Here is a 19,097-nt window from a genome sequence, read left to right on the forward strand (position 1 = left end):
TATGAGGAAAAAAGGACTAATCTCTATTGAAAAAATATGCATGCTGAAAAGAAGGTTATGCGATCAATTTACCTACAATCAAAATCCCGAAGGCCAAAATCCCGACAACCATTGACCTACGGTCAAAATCCTGACAAGGTCAAAATCCCGATATGGTCAAAATATCGACATTTACAATACCAACAAAGTCAAAATACCGACATTTAAAATGTCAACAGGTCATAAAGTCAACATGAGTTTTTCATGATTTTTTTTATTGAAACCGACTTGTTCATACTTTACCATCCCAGTGGACCTGGAGGGGGAATATAATAGTGTGCTGAGCGCAGTGAGGCACCATGCCTGAAGCATGGCGAGCGGACGCGGTACACTTATACGGTGTCCTTGTCAACCTATGTCGACATACACACCAAAAAAAAATGAAAACCGTGTTGACTTTTTGACCTGTTGACATTTTAAATGTCGGTATTTTGACCTTGGGGGTATTTTAAATGTCGGTATTTTGACCTTGTCAGTATTTTGACCTTGTTGGGATTTTGACCGTCGGTCAATTGTTGTCCAGATTTTGACCATTGGGATTTTGATTGTAGGTATTTCATACTGATCCCAGAAGAAGGGAGGATTCAATTACCTATACCAGTGATGGCAAACCTTGACACTCCAGCTGTTGTTGAACTACACATCCCAGCATGCCCTGTATCAGTTTTAGCATGGCCAAATAGCAAAACTGATGCAGGGCATGCTGGGATGTGTAGTTCAACAACAGCTGGAGTGTCAAGGTTAGCCATCACTGACCTATACATTACTTATGTCAAAGGCTAGATTATATCCCAATCACAAAAATACACTCAAATTAAACTGATCATTGAGCACCCAAGGTTTAACATGAATTCAAACATGGTCTATCTAACTTTTTAAACATGTTATGGGAGATGTATTATAGCAGAATGACTTGTGCCGCTATAGCACTTCCTGCTTTGCCACATTACTGAGGCAAAGCAGGAAGCCACACTGTCATGTTTTATTTACATCTTGTCTGCTGGAGCGGGGGAGTGATCCATACTGGAGCACACAATGCATTAGCCTAGTGCTGATGCGCTGTGTCTCTCCCACAGCTGCCTCCTCTAGGCATGCGTGAGATCTCACTACTATCGTGAGATCTCACAGATTTGTCTCTCTGGCTGGGATGTATTGACAATAACACCTGCAGCTATTGAAATCGATAGCTGCAGGTGTTGGAACGGTCAGTGCAACTTATCATTCATACATTGTCCGGCATATTGGCGTGCTATCTGAGCACACACTGCCGCAATAATACATGGGGAAGAAGCGGGATCAGCACATATAACAGAGCTGGTACCGCTTCTCTCCCATAATGAGCATTCATATATCTACCCCATTATTATAGACTATGTTCCAAATGATCGAAGAAGAGGTTATCAACACTTTTACATCTAGAATCTAAATATATATTCTAGATACATTTAAACTTAGGGAGCTCAATGATGAATTGAATTTGAGTGTAATTTTGTGATTGAGATATAATTTAGCCTTTGACATACATTATCTAGAGGTAATTTATTCCTCCATTCTTTTCATTATACATGTTTTTTAATACTGTATGCGTTTATTAATATGCATTTTTTCTAATATGCATTTGACTCCCCTTCTCTTCACGGAGATTAGGCCTTTTCACTTGCACATTGGTGTTAGTAAATTGTGTAATTGCTCCATTGCAGGCGCCTGGTTGCCGGGGCAACTGTGAAAGCAGTAGTGAGGAGGTATGACCGGGGTCCTCCATGTGCTATATAGTGCTACCAGAGGCACCATTTGCGATCTATGTTGGATTTGGCGTGGATATTCAAGGTAAGATTGTACAATATGTATGTTTTATGTGCTGCCTGATTAACTTAAATCAAATAAAAGCCTGAAATGTTGCAAAATCTCTCTGTCAACAGCATCTTTTTTGAGAAGTAGTGGTGACCGCTTAGTGCCATACCATGGATATGTGTACTATATACATACACACACACACACATACATACATACATACATACATACATACATACATACAAGAGTTTGTGGAGCCAGCACCCCCCATCTGCAATAATGATCTGTGTCGGTGTCTTCCAATTGCCACTCTCCTGGTCGGAAATGGCACAAATATGTCAGTGTCTCACACAGAGGTTACTCATTTATTAACTACATGCCACCAGTATACATTACATTAGCTGACATTTTGGTTAAGTATCTGTGATAGGCCACTCAGGTGTAATGGTGGATACACACTATGCGATACGCTCTATGGGGGTCATTCCGAGTCGATCGTAGCTGTGCTAAATTTAGCACAGCTACGATCAGGCACTCAGACATGCGGGGGGACGCCCTGCACAGGGCTAGTCTGCCCCTCATGTCAGTGCCGGTCCCCCCACAGAAATGTAAAAGCATCGCACAGCTGCCCGGGTCGCTGCGGCTGCGTGTGACGTCACGCAGCTGCCGCGGCCTGCCCCCCCCCCCCCACGGTCCGGCCACGCATGCATTGGTCGGACCGCGCCCCCTAAACGGCGGCATACTGTCACCGTCCAGCCCTCTCCCGCCCAGCGACCGCCTCTGCCTGTCATCAGGCAGAGGCGATCGCTAGGGAACAACGGCCTTCGGCCATCCAGCATGCGCCGGCGCACTGTGGCGCCGGTGCATGCACAGATCTGACCCGATCGCTGCGCTGTGATAAACTGCAGCGAGCGATCGGGTCGGAATGATCCCCTATGAGCGATAGCACATAATTTTTCCCCTCCCGGGTCGCCGACATAGTGCATACACACAATCCAAACATGCAGCATCTGATAATATAGGAGGTAATTCAGACCTGATCACTAGGGTGCGTTTTTTGCTATTCTGCGATCAGATAGTTGCCGCCTACAGGGGGAGGGGTAAAGCCCGTGCAAGTGTGCATTTGCTTTAGCAGAGCTGCACAAACAGTTTGTGCAGTCTCTGCGCAGCCCAGGACTTACTCAGCCGCTGCAATGTATTCCTGGTAATCGGGGCTGGAGCTGACATCAGACACCCTCCCTCCAAACGCCTGAGCCCGTCTGCGTTTTTCAGGACACTCCTGCAAAACGGTCAGGTGACACCCACAAACTGCCACTGCCTGTCAATTACTTTGAGAACGCCCGTGCGATCATTCTTTTCGCACCATCCCGTCGCTAGGCACCGTGCCCGGTGCTGTTGTGCAACTCGCCAGTGCATTGCGATGCATACGCATGCGCAGTTCAGATCTGGTCGCCTACTGTGTGAAAACGCACAGCAGCGATCAGGTCTGAATTATCTCCATAGTCAGATTGAGCTGCATGCACTGGCAACAGTGGGGGTCATTATCAACCACCGGGAGCGCGCATCGACCATCACTGGCAGCATACTCACTGGGCGATAGTGTAAGCAATATTGCTCATGAGGGTAAAAATGACCGATATTGTTTACAAAATCTCCTAGTGTGTATGCACCTTTATAGTTTGCACATGCCCAGTGTGCTGGAACACAAGCCAGATACAGCAAACATCCTTACAGTCAGCATACACTGATATAACCAGCTCTGTTACTAAACCTCCCCTGTGTGTGTGTGTGATGACATCAGCACACAATTGTGGCATAATGTAATACAGGTTGAGTATCCCTTATCCAAAATGCTTGGGACCAGAGGTATTTTGGATATCGGATTTTTCCGTATTTTGGAATAATTGCATACTATAATGAGATATCATGGTGATGGGACCTAAATCTAAGCACATAATGCATTTATGTTACATATACACCCTATACACACAGCCTGAAGGTCATTTTAGCCAATATTTTTTTTATAACTTTGTGCATTAAACAAAGTGTGTGTACATTCACACAATTCATTTATGTTTCATACACACCTTATACACACAGCCTGAAGGACATTTAATACAATATTTTTAATAACTTTGTGTATTAAACAATGTTTGTGTACATTGAGCCATCAAAAAACAAAGGTTTCACTATCTCACTCAAAAAAGTCCGTATTTCGGAATATTCCGTATTTCGGAATATTTGGATATGGGATACTCAACCTGTATAAGTAAAGGACACAGATGATGCAGAAAGGTCCATATTAAGACCTCACTACAACAAACTTTATTTAAACAATTAAATCACAAACAACAGGACTAAATAGCTTCACAGCAATATATAGATCATTAATATTACTGCATCTAATGAGCTAATCCCACAGGTAAATGTCACATTTATACAATGTAGTATATACATACATCAGTAAACTACTGTATTACCATCCCAAAAATTATAATCATAAATAAAAATGAAAAATGTGAATTTTTTACAAATTCTACTGCTGCATTATTGTAGAAAAAAATATTAAAATGGTTCTGTTCATTAAATTCCCTAGGAGGTTTCCAGTTCATATATCCACTTGGACTAACGCCTTTTTACTGCCAGTTCCCTATCCCCTCCCCTATTTAAATTGAGTTGCCAATCAATAAGCAGACATCGCAGTGCTGCAAGTGAGTGTACTTTTTCTCCTGTTTGGAGAAGTCTGGCCAGAAGTGGTCTTCATGGATGAATTGCAGGCAAAAGGCCATACCTTTGATGTGGAAACAACACTTAACTATGCACGAAAACATAGGAACTGGGGTGCAGAAAAATGGCAGTAGGTGCTTTGATGAGTCAAAATGTAAAATATTTGGCTGTAACAGAAGGCAGCTTGTTCACAAAGGGCTATAGAGATCAGTACAATGATGAGTGTCTGCAGGCAAAGTGAAACATGGATCCTAATTCAGACCTGATCGTAGCAACAACTTTGTTAGCAGATGGGCAAAACCATGGGGATCATTCCGAGTTGTTCGCTCGTTATTTTTTTCTCGCAACGGAGCGATTAGTCGCTAATGCGCATGCGCAATGTCCGCAGTGCAACTGCGCCAAGTAAATTTGCTATGCAGTTTGGTATTTTACTCACGGCATTACGAGGTTTTTTCTTCGTTCTGGTGTTCGTAATGTGATTGACAGGAAGTGGGTGTTTCTGGACGGAAACTGGACGTTTTATGGGAGTGTGTGAAAAAACGCTGCCGTTTCTGGGAAAAACGCGGGAGTGGCTGGAGAAACGGAGGAGTGTCTGGGCGAACGCTGGGTGTGTTTGTGACGTCAAACCAGGAACGACAAGCACTGAACTGATCGCACTGGAAGAGTAAGTCTCGAGCTACTCAGAAACTGTACAGAGAAGTCTTTTCGCTATATTGCGAATCTTTCGTTCGCAATTTTGATAAGCTAAGATTCACTCCCAGTAGGCGGCGGCTTAGCGTGTGCAAAGCTGCTAAAAGCAGCTTGCGAGCGAACAACTCGGAATGAGGGCCCATGTGCACTGCAGAGGGAGCAGATATAACATGTGCAGAGAGAGGTAGATTTGGGTGTGGTTTGTTCAAACTGAAATCTAAATTGCAATGTAATAATAAAGTAGCCAGTATTTACCCTGCACAGAAACAAAATAACCCACCCAAATCTAACTCTCTCTGCACATGTTATATCTGTCCCCCCTGCAGTGCACATGGTTTTGCCCAAATGCTAACAAATTTGCTGCTGCGATCAACTCAGAATAACCCCAGTGGTGCATGTAGAAATATTTTCTTAGTGGTACTGAGTGCTGAAAAATGGGTGTGGCCACATGCCACAAGTGGAAGTGGCTACATGACGACACTTCAAAACCCCTTTTCTTTGCACTCTGGAGACAAGGCTAGAAATATATAGTACTACCTCCAGTATAATAGAAATATGTACAGTAATGCCCCAGTATAATAAATATATATATATATATATATATATATATATATATATAGTAATGCCCCCAATGTAATAACAATATAATAATGCCTCCATTATAACAGGAATATATAGTGTAGTAGTGCCCCTGGTATAATAGAAATATATAGTAGTGTCCACATTACAATAGAAACAGTAGCGGATCTTGCCACTGGCAAGCAGGACTTTTGCCCGGGGCGCCGCCTTCCGGAGGGCGCAGGGCGCCGCACCAGGGCAAGATCCGCTGCTGCTGTGTGCCCCCCGCTGCCCCCCTGCTGCCGCTGGCCGCTGCCCTCCCCGCTGCCACTGGGAAGGGAAACTAGACGCGTACGCGTCTAGTTTCCCTTCGTGGAGAGGTCCTTTACTGTGCGGTGCGCGATGACGTCATCGTGCACCACACAGTAAAGTCAGTCTGTACAGGGGGCGTAAATGACCACGCCCCCTGTACGAAGCCACGCCCCCTAATGCCGCCCGGGGCGCCAGAAGCCCCGAAACCGGCCATGAATAGAAATATGTAGTAATACCCACATAATAATAGACATACATTGTAGTGTCCACATTATATTAGAAATGAATGCTACCAGCAAGACGCTGCGGGAAAGTGCAATCAGGCTCCTCTCTTCACGCCAGCCACAGCCGCCAGAGGAGGAAGTGTGATGGGGTGTCATGACATCACCGTTGCGCTCCCAGTAACACTGACAAAGTGGGAGGTGCCGTCATGCTGCCAAGCATCATGGTCTTGTTACTTTGTGGCACATTAGAATTGTGGTAATGGTGGTCACGAGTGCAAAGTGTGTGGCAGGTGGTACTGAGTACCCGCTGCCATATTCTTAAGGGTAATCCGTACCCGAGCGTACCCGCATACTTGCACCATTGAATTTGTTCGCTCGTTATTTTTTTCTTGCAACGGAGCGATTAGTCGCTAATGCGCATGCGCAATGTCCGCAGTGCGACTGCGCCAAGAAGAATTTATCAAACTATAACGATATTACGGTGCGCCCTGCTGTCAAGGGGGGCACAATAGTTATACTTTTTTTGCAGATTACAAGCAGGAAGCATACCGGCAACTATCGAATCCCAAGGTTTACAAAAAATTAACAAAGCCTCCTCTGGCGGCTGTGGCTGGCGTGAAGAGAGGAGCCTGATTGCACTTTCCCGCAGCGTCTTGCTGGTAGCATTCATTTCTAATATAATGTGGACACTACAATATATGTCTATTATTATGTGGGTATTACTACATATTTCTATTGTAATGTGGACACTACTATATATTTCTATTATACCAGGGGCACTACTACACTATATATTCCTGTTATAATGGAGGCATTATTATATTGTTATTACATTGGTATCCTACCCAGATATACACAGAGGAACTTAATTGTATCTTACAGGAGGCAGTAGACCACCATTTCTTTACACCATTCCCAAACTACATAAGAACAGTGAACATCCGCCAGGTCAACCAATTGTGTCAACCAGGGATTATTTATTTTATGAAATATTAAAGTATTTGGATTACCACCTAGAACCAGCAGTCCAGAGGAGGGATACATATTTAAATTAGTGATGTGCACCGGACATTTTTCGGGTTTTGTGTTTTGGTTTTGGATTCGGTTCCGCGGCCGTGTTTTGAATTCGGACGCGTTTTGGCAAAACCTCACCGAATTTTTTTTGTCGGATTCGGGTGTGTTTTGGATTCGGGTGTTTTTTACAAAAAACCCTAAAAAACAGCTTAAATCATAGAATTTGGGGGTCATTTTGATCCCATAGTTTTATTAACCTAAATAACCATAATTTCCACTCATTTCCAGTCTATTCTGAACACCTCACAATATTATTTTTAGTCCTAAAATTTGCACCGAGGTCGCTGGATGGCTAAGCTAAGCGACACAAGTGGCCGACACAAACACCTGGCCCATCTAGGAGTGGCACTGCAGTGTCAGGCAGGATGGCACTTCAAAAAAATTGTCCCCAAACAGCACATGATGCAAAGAAAAAAAGAGGCGCACCAAGGTCGCTGTGTGACTAAGCTAAGCGACACAAGTGGCCGACACAAACACCTGGCCCATCTAGGAGTGGCACTGCAGTGTCAGGCAGGATGGCACTTCAAAAAATTGTCCCCAAACAGCACATGATGCAAAGAAAAATTAAAGAAAAAAGAGGTGCAAGATGGAATTGTCCTTGGGCCCTCACACCCACCCTTATGTTGTATAAACAGGACATGCACACTTTAACGAACCCATCATTTCAGCGACAGGGTCTGCCACACGACTGTGACTGAAATGACTGGTTGGTTCGGGCCCCCACCAAAAAAAGAAGCAATCAATCTCTCCTTGCACAAACTGGCTCTACAGAGGCAAGATGTCCACCTCATCATCATCCTCCGATTCCTCACCCCTTTCACTGTGTACATCCCCCTCCTCACAGATTATTAATTCGTCCCCACTGGAATCCACCATCTCAGGTCCCTGTGTACTTTCTGGAGGCAATTGCTGCTGGTGAATGTCTCCACGGAGGAATTGATTATAATTCATTTTGATGAACATCATCTTCTCCACATTTTATGGAAGTAACCTCGTACGCCGATTGCTGACAAGGTGAGCGGCTGCACTAAACACTCTTTCGGAGTACACACTGGAGGGAGGGCAACTTAGGTAGAATAAAGCCAGTTTGTGCAAGGGCCTCCAAATTGCCTCTTTTTCCTGCCAGTATACGTACGGACTGTCTGACGTGCCTACTTGGATGCGGTCACTCATATAATCCTCCACCATTCTTTCAATGGTAAGAGAATCATATGAAGTGACAGTAGACGACATGTCAGTAATCGTTGGCAGGTCCTTCAGTCCGGGCCAGATGTCAGCACTCGCTCCAGACTGCCCTGCATCACCGCCAGCGGGTGGGCTCGGAATTCTGAGCCTTTTCCTCGCACCCCCAGTTGCAGGAGAATGTGAAGGAGGAGATGTTGACGGGTCACGTTCCGCTTGACTTGACAATTTTCTCACCAGCAGGTCTTTGAACCTCTGCAGACTTGTGTCTGCCGGAAAGAGAGATACAACGTAGGTTTTAAATCTAGGATCGAGCACGGTGGCCAAAATGTAGTGCTCTGATTTCAACAGATTGACCACCCGTGAATCCTGGTTAAGCGAATTAAGGGCTCCATCCACAAGTCCCACATGCCTAGCGAATCGCTCTGTTTTAGCTCCTCCTTCAATGTCTCCAGCTTCTTCTGCAAAAGCCTGATGAGGGGAATGACCTGACTCAGGCTGGCAGTGTCTGAACTGACTTCACGTGTGGCAAGTTCAAAGGGTTGCAGAACCTTGCACAACGTTGAAATCATTCTCCACTGCGCTTGAGTCAGGTGCATTCCCCCTCCTTTGCCTATATCGTGGGCAGATGTATAGGCTTGAATGGCCTTTTGCTGCTCCTCCATCCTCTGAAGCATATAGAGGGTTGAATTCCACCTCGTTACCACCTCTTGCTTCAGATGATGGCAGGGCAGGTTCAGGAATGTTTGGTGGTGCTCCAGTCTTCTGTACGCGGTGGCTGAATGCCGAAAGTGGCCCGCAATTCTTCGGGCCACCGACAGCATCTCTTGCACGCCCCTGTCGTTTTTTAAATAATTCTGCACCACCAAATTCAATGTATGTGCAAAACATGGGACGTGCTGGAATTTGCCCAGATGTAATGCACGCACAATATTGCTGGCGTTGTCCGATGTCACAAATCCCCAGGAGAGTCCAATTGGGGTAAGCCATTCTGCGATGTTCTTCCTCAGTTTCCGTAAGAGGTTGTCAGCTGTGTGCCTCTTCTGGAAAGCGGTGATACAAAGCGTAGCCTGCCTAGGAACGAGTTGGCGTTTGCGAGATGCTGCTACTGGTGCCGCCGCTGCTGTTCTTGCTGCGGGAAGCAATACATCTATCCAGTGGGCTGTCACAGTCATATAGTCCTGAGTCTGCCCTGCTCCACTTGTCCACATGTCCGTGGTTAAGTGGACATTGGGTACAACTGCATTTTTTAGGACACTGGTGAGTCTTTTTCTGAGGTCTGTGTACATTTTCGGTATCGCCTGCCTAGAGAAATGGAACCTAGATGGTATTTGGGGACACAGTACCTCAATCAAGTCTCAAGATGCCTCTGAATTAACGGTGGATACCGGAACCACGTTTCTCACCGGCCAGGCTGCCAAGGCCTGAGTTATCTGCTTAGCAGCAGGATGACTGCTGTGATATTTCATCTTCCTCGCAAAGGACTGTTGGACAGTCAATTGCTTACTGGAAGTAGTACAAGTGGTCTTCCGACTTCCCCTCTGGGATGACGATCGACTCCGAGCAGCTACAACAGCAGCACCAGCAGCAGTAGGCGTTACACTCAAGGATGCATCGGAGGAATCCCAGGCAGGAGAGGACTCGTCAGACTTGCCAGTGACATGGCCTGCAGGACTATTGGCTTTCCTGGGTAAGGAGGAAATTGACACTGAGGGAGTTGGTGGTGTGGTTTGCAGGAGCTTGGTTACAAGAGGAAGGGATTTAGTGGTCAGTGGACTGCTTCCGCTGTCACCCAAAGTTTTTGAACTTGTCACTGACTTATGATGAATGTGCTGCAGGTGACGTATAAGGGAGGATGTTCCGAGGTGGTTAACGTCCTTACCCCTACTTATTACAGCTTGACAAAGGCAACACACGGCTTGACACCTGTTGTCCGCATTTGTGTTGAAATAATTCCACACCGAAGAGCTGATTTTTTTTGTATTTTGACCAGGCATGTCAATGGCCATATTCGTCCCACGGACAACAGGTGTCTCCCCGGGTGCCTGACTTAAACAAACCACCTCACCATCAGAATCCTCCTTGTCAATTTCCTCCCCAGCGCCAGCAACACCCATATCCTCATCCTGGTGTACTTCAACAGTGACATCTTCAATTTGACTATCAGGAACTGGACTGCGGGTGCTCCTTCCAGCACTTGCAGGGGGCGTGCAAATGGTGGAAGGCGCAAGCTCTTCCCGTCCAGTGTTGGGAAGGTCAGGCATCGCAACCGACACAATTGGACTCTCCTTGGGTATTTGTGATTTAGAAGAACGCACAGTTCTTTGCTGTGCTTTTGCCAGCTTAAGTCTTTTCATTTTTCTAGCGAGAGGATGAGTGCTTCCATCCTCATGTGAAGCTGAACCACTAGCCATGAACATAGGCCAGGGCCTCAGCCGTTCCTTGCCACTTCGTGTCGTAAATGGCATATTGGCAAGTTTACGCTTCTCCTCAGACGCTTTTAATTTTGATTTTTGGGTCATTTTACTGAACTTTTGTTTTTTGGATTTTACATGCTCTCTACTATGACATTGGGCATCGGCCTTGACAGACGACGTTGATGGCATTTCATCATCTCGGCCATGACTAGTGGCAGCAGCTTCAGCACGAGGTGGAAGTGGATCTTGATCTTTCCCTATTTTAACCTCCACATTTTTGTTCTCCATTTTTTAATGTGTGGAATTATATGCCAGTAACTATCAATAGCAATGGCCTACTACTATATATACTGCGCACAACTGAAATGCACGACAGGTATGGATGGATAGTATACTTGACGACACAGAGGTAGGTAGAGCAGTGGCCTTCCGTACCGTACTGCTATATATAGTATACTGGTGGTCACTGTGTCAGCAAACTGCACAACTGAAATGCACCACAGGTATAGAATGTAGATGGATAGTATACTTAATGACGACACAGAGGTAGGTACAGCAGTGGCCTTCCGTACTGCTATATATAGTATACTGGTGGTCACTGTGTCAGCAAACTGCAAAACTAAAATGCACCACAGGTATATAGAATGTAGATGAATAGTATACTTAATGACGACACAGAGGTAGGTACAGCAGTGGCCTTCCGTACCGTACTGCTATATATACTGGTGGTCACTGTGTCAGCAAACTGCACAACTGAAATGCACCACAGGTATAGAATGTAGATGGATAGTATACTTAATGACGACACAGAGGTAGGTACAGCAGTGGCCTTCCGTACTGCTATATATAATATACTGGTGGTCACTGTGTCAGCAAACTGCAAAACTAAAATGCACCACAGGTATAGAATGTAGAAGGATAGTATACTTAATGACGACACAGAGGTAGGTACAGCAGTGGCCTACTGTACCGTAATGCTATATATTATATACTGGTGGTCACTGGTCAGCAAAACTCTGCACTGTACTCCTCCTATATAATATTATACTGGTGGTCCCGAGTCCCCACAATAAAGCAGCACACTGAGCACAGATATGGAGTGTTTTTCAGGCAGACAACGTATACTGGTGGTCACTGTCAGCAAAACTCTGCACTGTACTCCTGCTATATAATACAGCTGCTCCCCAGTCCCCACAATTAAGCAGTGTGAGGACAGATATATGCAGCACACTGAGCACAGATATGGAGCGTTTTTTTCAGGCAGAGAACGGATAACTGGTGGTCACTGATCAGCAAAACTCTGCACTGTACTCCTCCTATATTATACATCTGCTCCCCAGCCCTCCCCACAATTAAGCAATAGTGCACAATCAAGTTCAACAATAACGGAGAGGACGCCAGCCACGTCCTCTCCCTAACATTTCCAATGCACGAGTGAAAATGGCGGCGACTCCGAGTATAGCTCGGACCCGTGTAAAATGGGTGAAGTTCGGGGGGGTACGGTTTCCGAGAAACCGAACCCACTCATCACTAATTTAAATGATGCTAGTTCATTCTTGCAGGAGTTAAGATCCTATATGCAATTCCGGACAAATTGCGCCTTTTTTTCGTCCGTTTTAAAATTCGACTGTACTCGACAGCAGCAGCCCTCCCGCTGGGACCATGAATTCAACATATTCAATACAAAACGCATTCGACATTCCCCTTGTCGAATAACGGACCAATCGTCGAGTAGTGGGCGTCCTGAATTCGACTTACCGCCGTTTTGAGCCCTTTATTAGGGCTTGTTTGCTGCGTGCTCAGCAGCCATTTTGTGAACCTGTAGAGAGGTGTGTGGAGGTGCAGAGCTAGCAAATTGGTTGTTTTCTGTGGTATCGTTTGGACACCCAGCAGGCTTTAATCCAGGACAGACAGGAGGATACCTGTTACCCCGGAGGAGAGTCGTTTTTGGAGCGATTTCTACATTTTTAGGTAAGTACCACATGTGGGTCTAGTGTTGCATGTATGTGTTTGTGTAGTGGGGGTTGCCATGAGGGGTACATGGGGTGTTTGGGGTATGTCTTTGGGGTGTTTGGGGTATGTATATATATATATGTGTGCAGGCATGTGTATAGCTCCTGCTTGTATTGCTGCATTTTTATTTGGAGTTTTGTGTTTTAGGGTAGTTTTTCACGTTTTTCCCCCCCATAAATTTACTTTTCGGGTGATGCTTTTGCATTGGTGTACCTCCAGCATGTGCAGGGATGTTTTTTGTCTTGTTTGGGGTGATTTTAGAGCGTGTCGGTATCCATGCGGTCGACATGTGATGTCGTTTGTTTGCCAAACATGTATTTTTGCTCCTATTTTAGCACTGGTGTATCTCCAGCACGTGCAGGGATGCTTTTTGGCTTGTTTGGGGTGACTTTGAGCAAGTTTGTGTCAGCCATGCGGTCGACATGTCATGATGTTTGTTTGCCAAACATGTTTTTTTGCTCCTATTTTAGCACTGGTGTATCTCCAGCATGTGCAGGGATGCTTTTTGGCTTGTTTGGGGTGACTTTGAGCAAGTTTGTGTCAGCCATGCGGTCGACATGTCATGTCGTTTGTTTGCCAAACATGTCTTTTTGCTCCTATTTTAGCACTGGTTGACCTCCAGTATGTGCAGGGATGCTTTTTGGCTTGTTTGGGGTGACTTTGAGCAAGTTTGTGTCAGCCATGCGGTCGACATGTCATGATGTTTGTTTGCCAAACATGTTTTTTTGCTCCAATTTTAGCACTGGTGTATCTCCAGCATTTGCAGGGATGCTTTTTGGCTTGTTTGGGGTGACTTTGAGCAAGTTTGTGTCAGCCATGCGGTCGACATGTCATGTCGTTTGTTTGCCAAACATGTCTTTTTGCTCCTATTTTAGCACTGGTTGACCTCCAGCATGTGCAGGGATGCTTTTTGGCTTGTTTGGGGTGACTGTGTATCAGCCATTTTGTTTGTGTCAGCCATTTTGTGTTAGCACTGGTTGACCTCCAGCATGTGCAGGGATGCTTGTACGGGGATTTTGGCTTATTTGGCTGGGTTTTTTTTTCTATTCTTTTTTTTTTTTTTTTATGTGTGTTTGGTCCTGCTTGAGAACTGGGGTCCCAGCAGCATGACGTGTGGTTGCATGTAATTTTGTAATGTGTGTTAAATTTGTAAAAATATATATTTTTTTCTTTTTACAACAGAGATGTCCAGGGACAAGCAGGCCTGACCGCCCCCCTTCCCCCACCCCTCAGAAGAACTTTCCCTGCATAGCAACGAGGAGTGGGAGCCGACCCAGGAGGAGGATACGACCGACCAGGCATGCAGTGACCAGCCGCGGTCACTTCACATGGAGAAGTCAAAGAAAAAGAAAAAGCCTAGAAAGGTAAATACTGACAACACCTGCAGACACAATAGCATCCAACTTGACACACCCTAGTTTGCGCACTGCCATGCACACCTACAGTTATCTTTGCGCACTGCCAGGGATACTGACACTCACAGGTACATACCGATCTTATTAAATGCATGTTTTTTTTTTAATCCATAAAGGCAAGAAGCCAGCCAGAGGAGCAGTCGGAGGAGGAAGCCTCTGGTGAAGATGCAGGACTGAAGAAGCCGCGTGGACCCAGATACACTGAGGCGGAAAACTGTGCCCTAGTGGATGGCGTCGACAGGTCCTACGACGTTCTGTATGGACCAAGGGCACAGAGCACAGCAGCTAAGACCAAGCGAAACATCTGGGATGCCATCGCAAAACAAGTCACTGCAGTATCTGGAAACCGCCGGAGCACCAGAAACTGCATGAAGCGGTACAGTGATTGCCGCAGACAGACCAAAAAGGAGATGGGGATTCAGCGCCGACATGAGACAGCTACGGGAGGTGGTCCGGCTCTCAATCTGAAGTGGCTACCCTGGGAGGACGTTATTAAAAGGCGCATGAACCCTGCCATGGTCCAAGGAGTTCGCGGAGGTGTGGACTCCAGCCGTCCTGCTGGCTTTCCAGAGGAGGAAGAACCGCCCAGAAGACGGAAGACGGCGGGAGATAAGCAGTCCAAAAGGAGGGCTGATGGTAAGAATACATTCACATGAGCTGTACTAAATCTTTTTTTTTTTTTTTGTATTTGCTAATGTGTTTTTTTTCCCCACAGACACGCCTGCCCAGAGGACATCACCTGCGCGCAGGACATCGCCAGCGCGCGGACCATCACCTGCGCAGCAGGCATCGGCAGCAGCGCGCGGACCATCACCTGCGCAGCAAGCATCAGGAGCGCGCAGATCATCACCTGCGTGCCACACATCGTCATCGCGCAGAAAGTCACCTGCGCGCCAGACGTCGTCAGCGCGCAGACCATCACCTGCGCGCCAGACATCAGCCAGCAGAACGTCACCTGTGCGCCAGACACCGTCGGCGACCACACCACCAGATGGGCGCCAAACTACATCTCCTGCGTGCAGGCCATCAACAGATCGTCATCTCTCCAGGAGCTCTGGGACTGTGACCGAAGAGCCTCAACAAGACACTACCCTTGTGGACCCATCACTAGAGATGTGCACTTGAAATTTTTCGGGTTTTGTGTTTTGGTTTTGGGTTCGGTTCCGCGGCCGTGTTTTGGGTTCGACCGCGTTTTGGCAAAACCTCACCGAATTTTTTTTGTCGGATTCGGGTGTGTTTTGGATTCGGGTGTTTTTTTTTAAAAAACACTAAAAAACAGCTTAAATCATAGAATTTGGGGGTCATTTTGATCCCAAAGTATTATTAACCTCAAAAACCATAATTTCCACTCATTTTCAGTCTATTCTGAATACCTCACACCTCACAATATTATTTTTAGTCCTAAAATTTGCACCTAGGTCGCTGGATGACTAAGCTAAGCGACCCTAGTGGCCGACACAAACACCGTGCCCATCTAGGAGTGGCACTGCAGTGTCACGCAGGATGGCCCTTCCAAAAAACACTCCCCAAACAGCACATGACGCAAAGAAAAAAAGAGGCGCAATGAGGTAGCTGTGTGAGTAAGATAAGCGACCCTAGTGGCCGACACAAACACCGTGCCCATCTAGGAGTGGCACTGCAGTGTCACGCAGGATGGCCCTTCCAAAAAACCCTCCCCAAACAGCACATGACGCAAAGAAAAAAAGAGGCGCAATGAGGTAGCTGTGTGAGTAAGATAAGCGACCCTAGTGGCCGACACAAACACCGGGCCCATCTAGGAGTGGCACTGCAGTGTCACGCAGGATGGCCCTTCCAAAAAACCCTCCCCAAACAGCACATGACGCAAAGAAAAAAAGAGGCGCAATGAGGTAGCTGTGTGAGTAAGATAAGCGACCCTAGTGGCCGACACAAACACCGTGCCCATCTAGGAGTGGCACTGCAGTGTCACGCAGGATGGCCCTTCCAAAAAACCCTCCCCAAACAGCACATGACGCAAAGAAAAAAAGAGGCGCAATGAGGTAGCTGTGTGAGTAAGATAAGCGACCCTAGTGGCCGACACAAACACCGGGCCCATCTAGGAGTGGCACTGCAGTGTCACGCAGGATGGCCCTTCCAAAAAACCCTCCCCAAACAGCACATGACGCAAAGAAAAAAAGAGGCGCAATGAGGTAGCTGTGTGAGTAAGATAAGCGACCCTAGTGGCCGTCACAAACACCGTGCCCATCTAGGAGTGGCACTGCAGTGTCACGCAGGATGGTCCTTCCAAAAAACCCTCCCCAAACAGCACATGACGCAAAGAAAAAAAGAGGCGCAATGAGGTAGCTGTGTGAGTAAGATAAGCGACCCTAGTGGCCGACACAAACACCGGGCCCATCTAGGAGTGGCACTGCAGTGTCACGCAGGATGGCCCTTCCAAAAAACATTCCACAAACAGCACATGACGCAAAGAAAAATTAAAGAAAAAAGAGGTGCAAGATGGAATTGTCCTTGGGCCCTCCCACCCACCCTTATGTTGTATAAACAGGACATGCACACTTTAACCAACCCATCATTTCAGTGACAGGGTCTGCCACATGACTGTGACTGAAATGACGGGTTGGTTTGGACCCCCACCAAAAAAGAAGCAATTAATCTCTCCTTGCACAAACTGGCTCTACAGAGGCAAGATGTCCACCTCATCATCATCCTCCGATATATCACCGTGTACATCCCCCTCCTCACAGATTATCAATTCGTCCCCACTGGAATCCACCATCTCAGCTCCCTGTGTACTTTGTGGAGGCAATTGCTGCTGGTCAATGTCTCCACGGAGGAATTGATTATAATTCATTTTAATGAACATCATCTTCTCCACATTTTCTGGATGTAACCTCGTACGCCGATTGCTGACAAGGTGAGCGGCGGCACTAAACACTCTTTCGGAGTACACACTTGTGGGAGGGCAACTTAGGTAGAATAAAGCCAGTTTGTGCAAGGGCCTCCAAATTGCCTCTTTTTCCTGCCAGTATAAGTACGGACTGTGTGACGTGCCTACTTGGATGCGGTCACTCATATAATCCTCCACCATTCTTTCAATGGTGAGAGAATCATATGCAGTGACAGTAGACGACATGTCCGTAATCGTTGTCAGGTCCTTCAGTCCGGACCAGATGTCAGCATCAGCAGTCGCTCCAGACTGCCCTGCATCACCGCCAGCGGGTGGGCTCGGAATTCTGAGCCTTTTCCTCGCACCCCCAGTTGCGGGAGAATGTGAAGGAGGAGATGTTGACAGGTCGCGTTCCGCTTGACTTGACAATTTTGTCACCAGCAGGTCTTTGAACCCCAGCAGACTTGTGTCTGCCGGAAAGAGAGATCCAAGGTAGGCTTTAAATCTAGGATCGAGCACGGTGGCCAAAATGTAGTGCTCTGATTTCAACAGATTGACCACCCGTGAATCCTTGTTAAGCGAATTAAGGGCTCCATCCACAAGTCCCACATGCCTAGCGGAATCGCTCTGTTTTAGCTCCTCCTTCAATGTCTCCAGCTTCTTCTGCAAAAGCCTGATGAGGGGAATGACCTGACTCAGGCTGGCAGTGTCTGAACTGACTTCACGTGTGGCAAGTTCAAAGGGCATCAGAACCTTGCACAACGTTGAAATCATTCTCCACTGCGCTTGAGACAGGTGCATTCCACCTCCTATATCGTGCTCAATTGTATAGGCTTGAATGGCCTTTTGCTGCTCCTCCAACCTCTGAAGCATATAGAGGGTTGAATTCCACCTCGTTACCACTTCTTGCTTCAGATGATGGCAGGGCAGGTTCAGTAGTTTTTGGTGGTGCTCCAGTCTTCTGTACATGGTGCCTGTACGCCGAAAGTGTCCCGCAATTCTTCTGGCCACCGACAGCATCTCTTGCACGCCCCTGTCGTTTTTTAAAAAATTCTGCACCACCAAATTCAAGGTATGTGCAAAACATGGGACGTGCTGGAATTTGCCCATATTTAATGCACACACAATATTGCTGGCGTTGTCCGATGCCACAAATCCACAGGAGAGTCCAATTGGGGTAAGCCATTCCGCGATGATCTTCCTCAGTTGCCGTAAGAGGTTTTCAGCTGTGTGCGTATTCTGGAAAGCGGTGATACAAAGCGTAGCCTGCCTAGGAAAGAGTTGGCGTTTGCGAGATGCTGCTACTGGTGCCGCCGCTGCTGTTCTTGCGGCGGGAGTCCATACATCTACCCAGTGGGCTGTCACAGTCATATAGTCCTGACCCTGCCCTGCTCCACTTGTCCACATGTCCGTGGTTAAGTGGACATTGGGTACAACTGCATTTTTTAGGACACTGGTGAGTCTTTTTCTGACGTCCGTGTACATTCTCGGTATCGCCTGCCTAGAGAAGTGGAACCTAGATGGTATTTGGTAACGGGGGCACACTGCCTCAATAAATTGTCTAGTTCCCTGTGAACTAACGGCGGATACCGGACGCACGTCTAACACCAACATAGTTGTCAAGGCCTCAGTTATCCGCTTTGCAGCAGGATGACTGCTGTGATATTTCATCTTCCTCGCAAAGGACTGTTGGACAGTCAATTGCTTACTGGAAGTAGTACAAGTGGGCTTACGACTTCCCCTCTGGGATGACGATCGACTCCCAGCAGCAACAACAGCAGCGCCAGCA

The sequence above is a fragment of the Pseudophryne corroboree genome, chromosome 4, assembly GCF_028390025.1.
Source record: "Pseudophryne corroboree isolate aPseCor3 chromosome 4, aPseCor3.hap2, whole genome shotgun sequence".
NCBI classification, from domain to species: Eukaryota; Metazoa; Chordata; class Amphibia; order Anura; family Myobatrachidae; genus Pseudophryne; species Pseudophryne corroboree.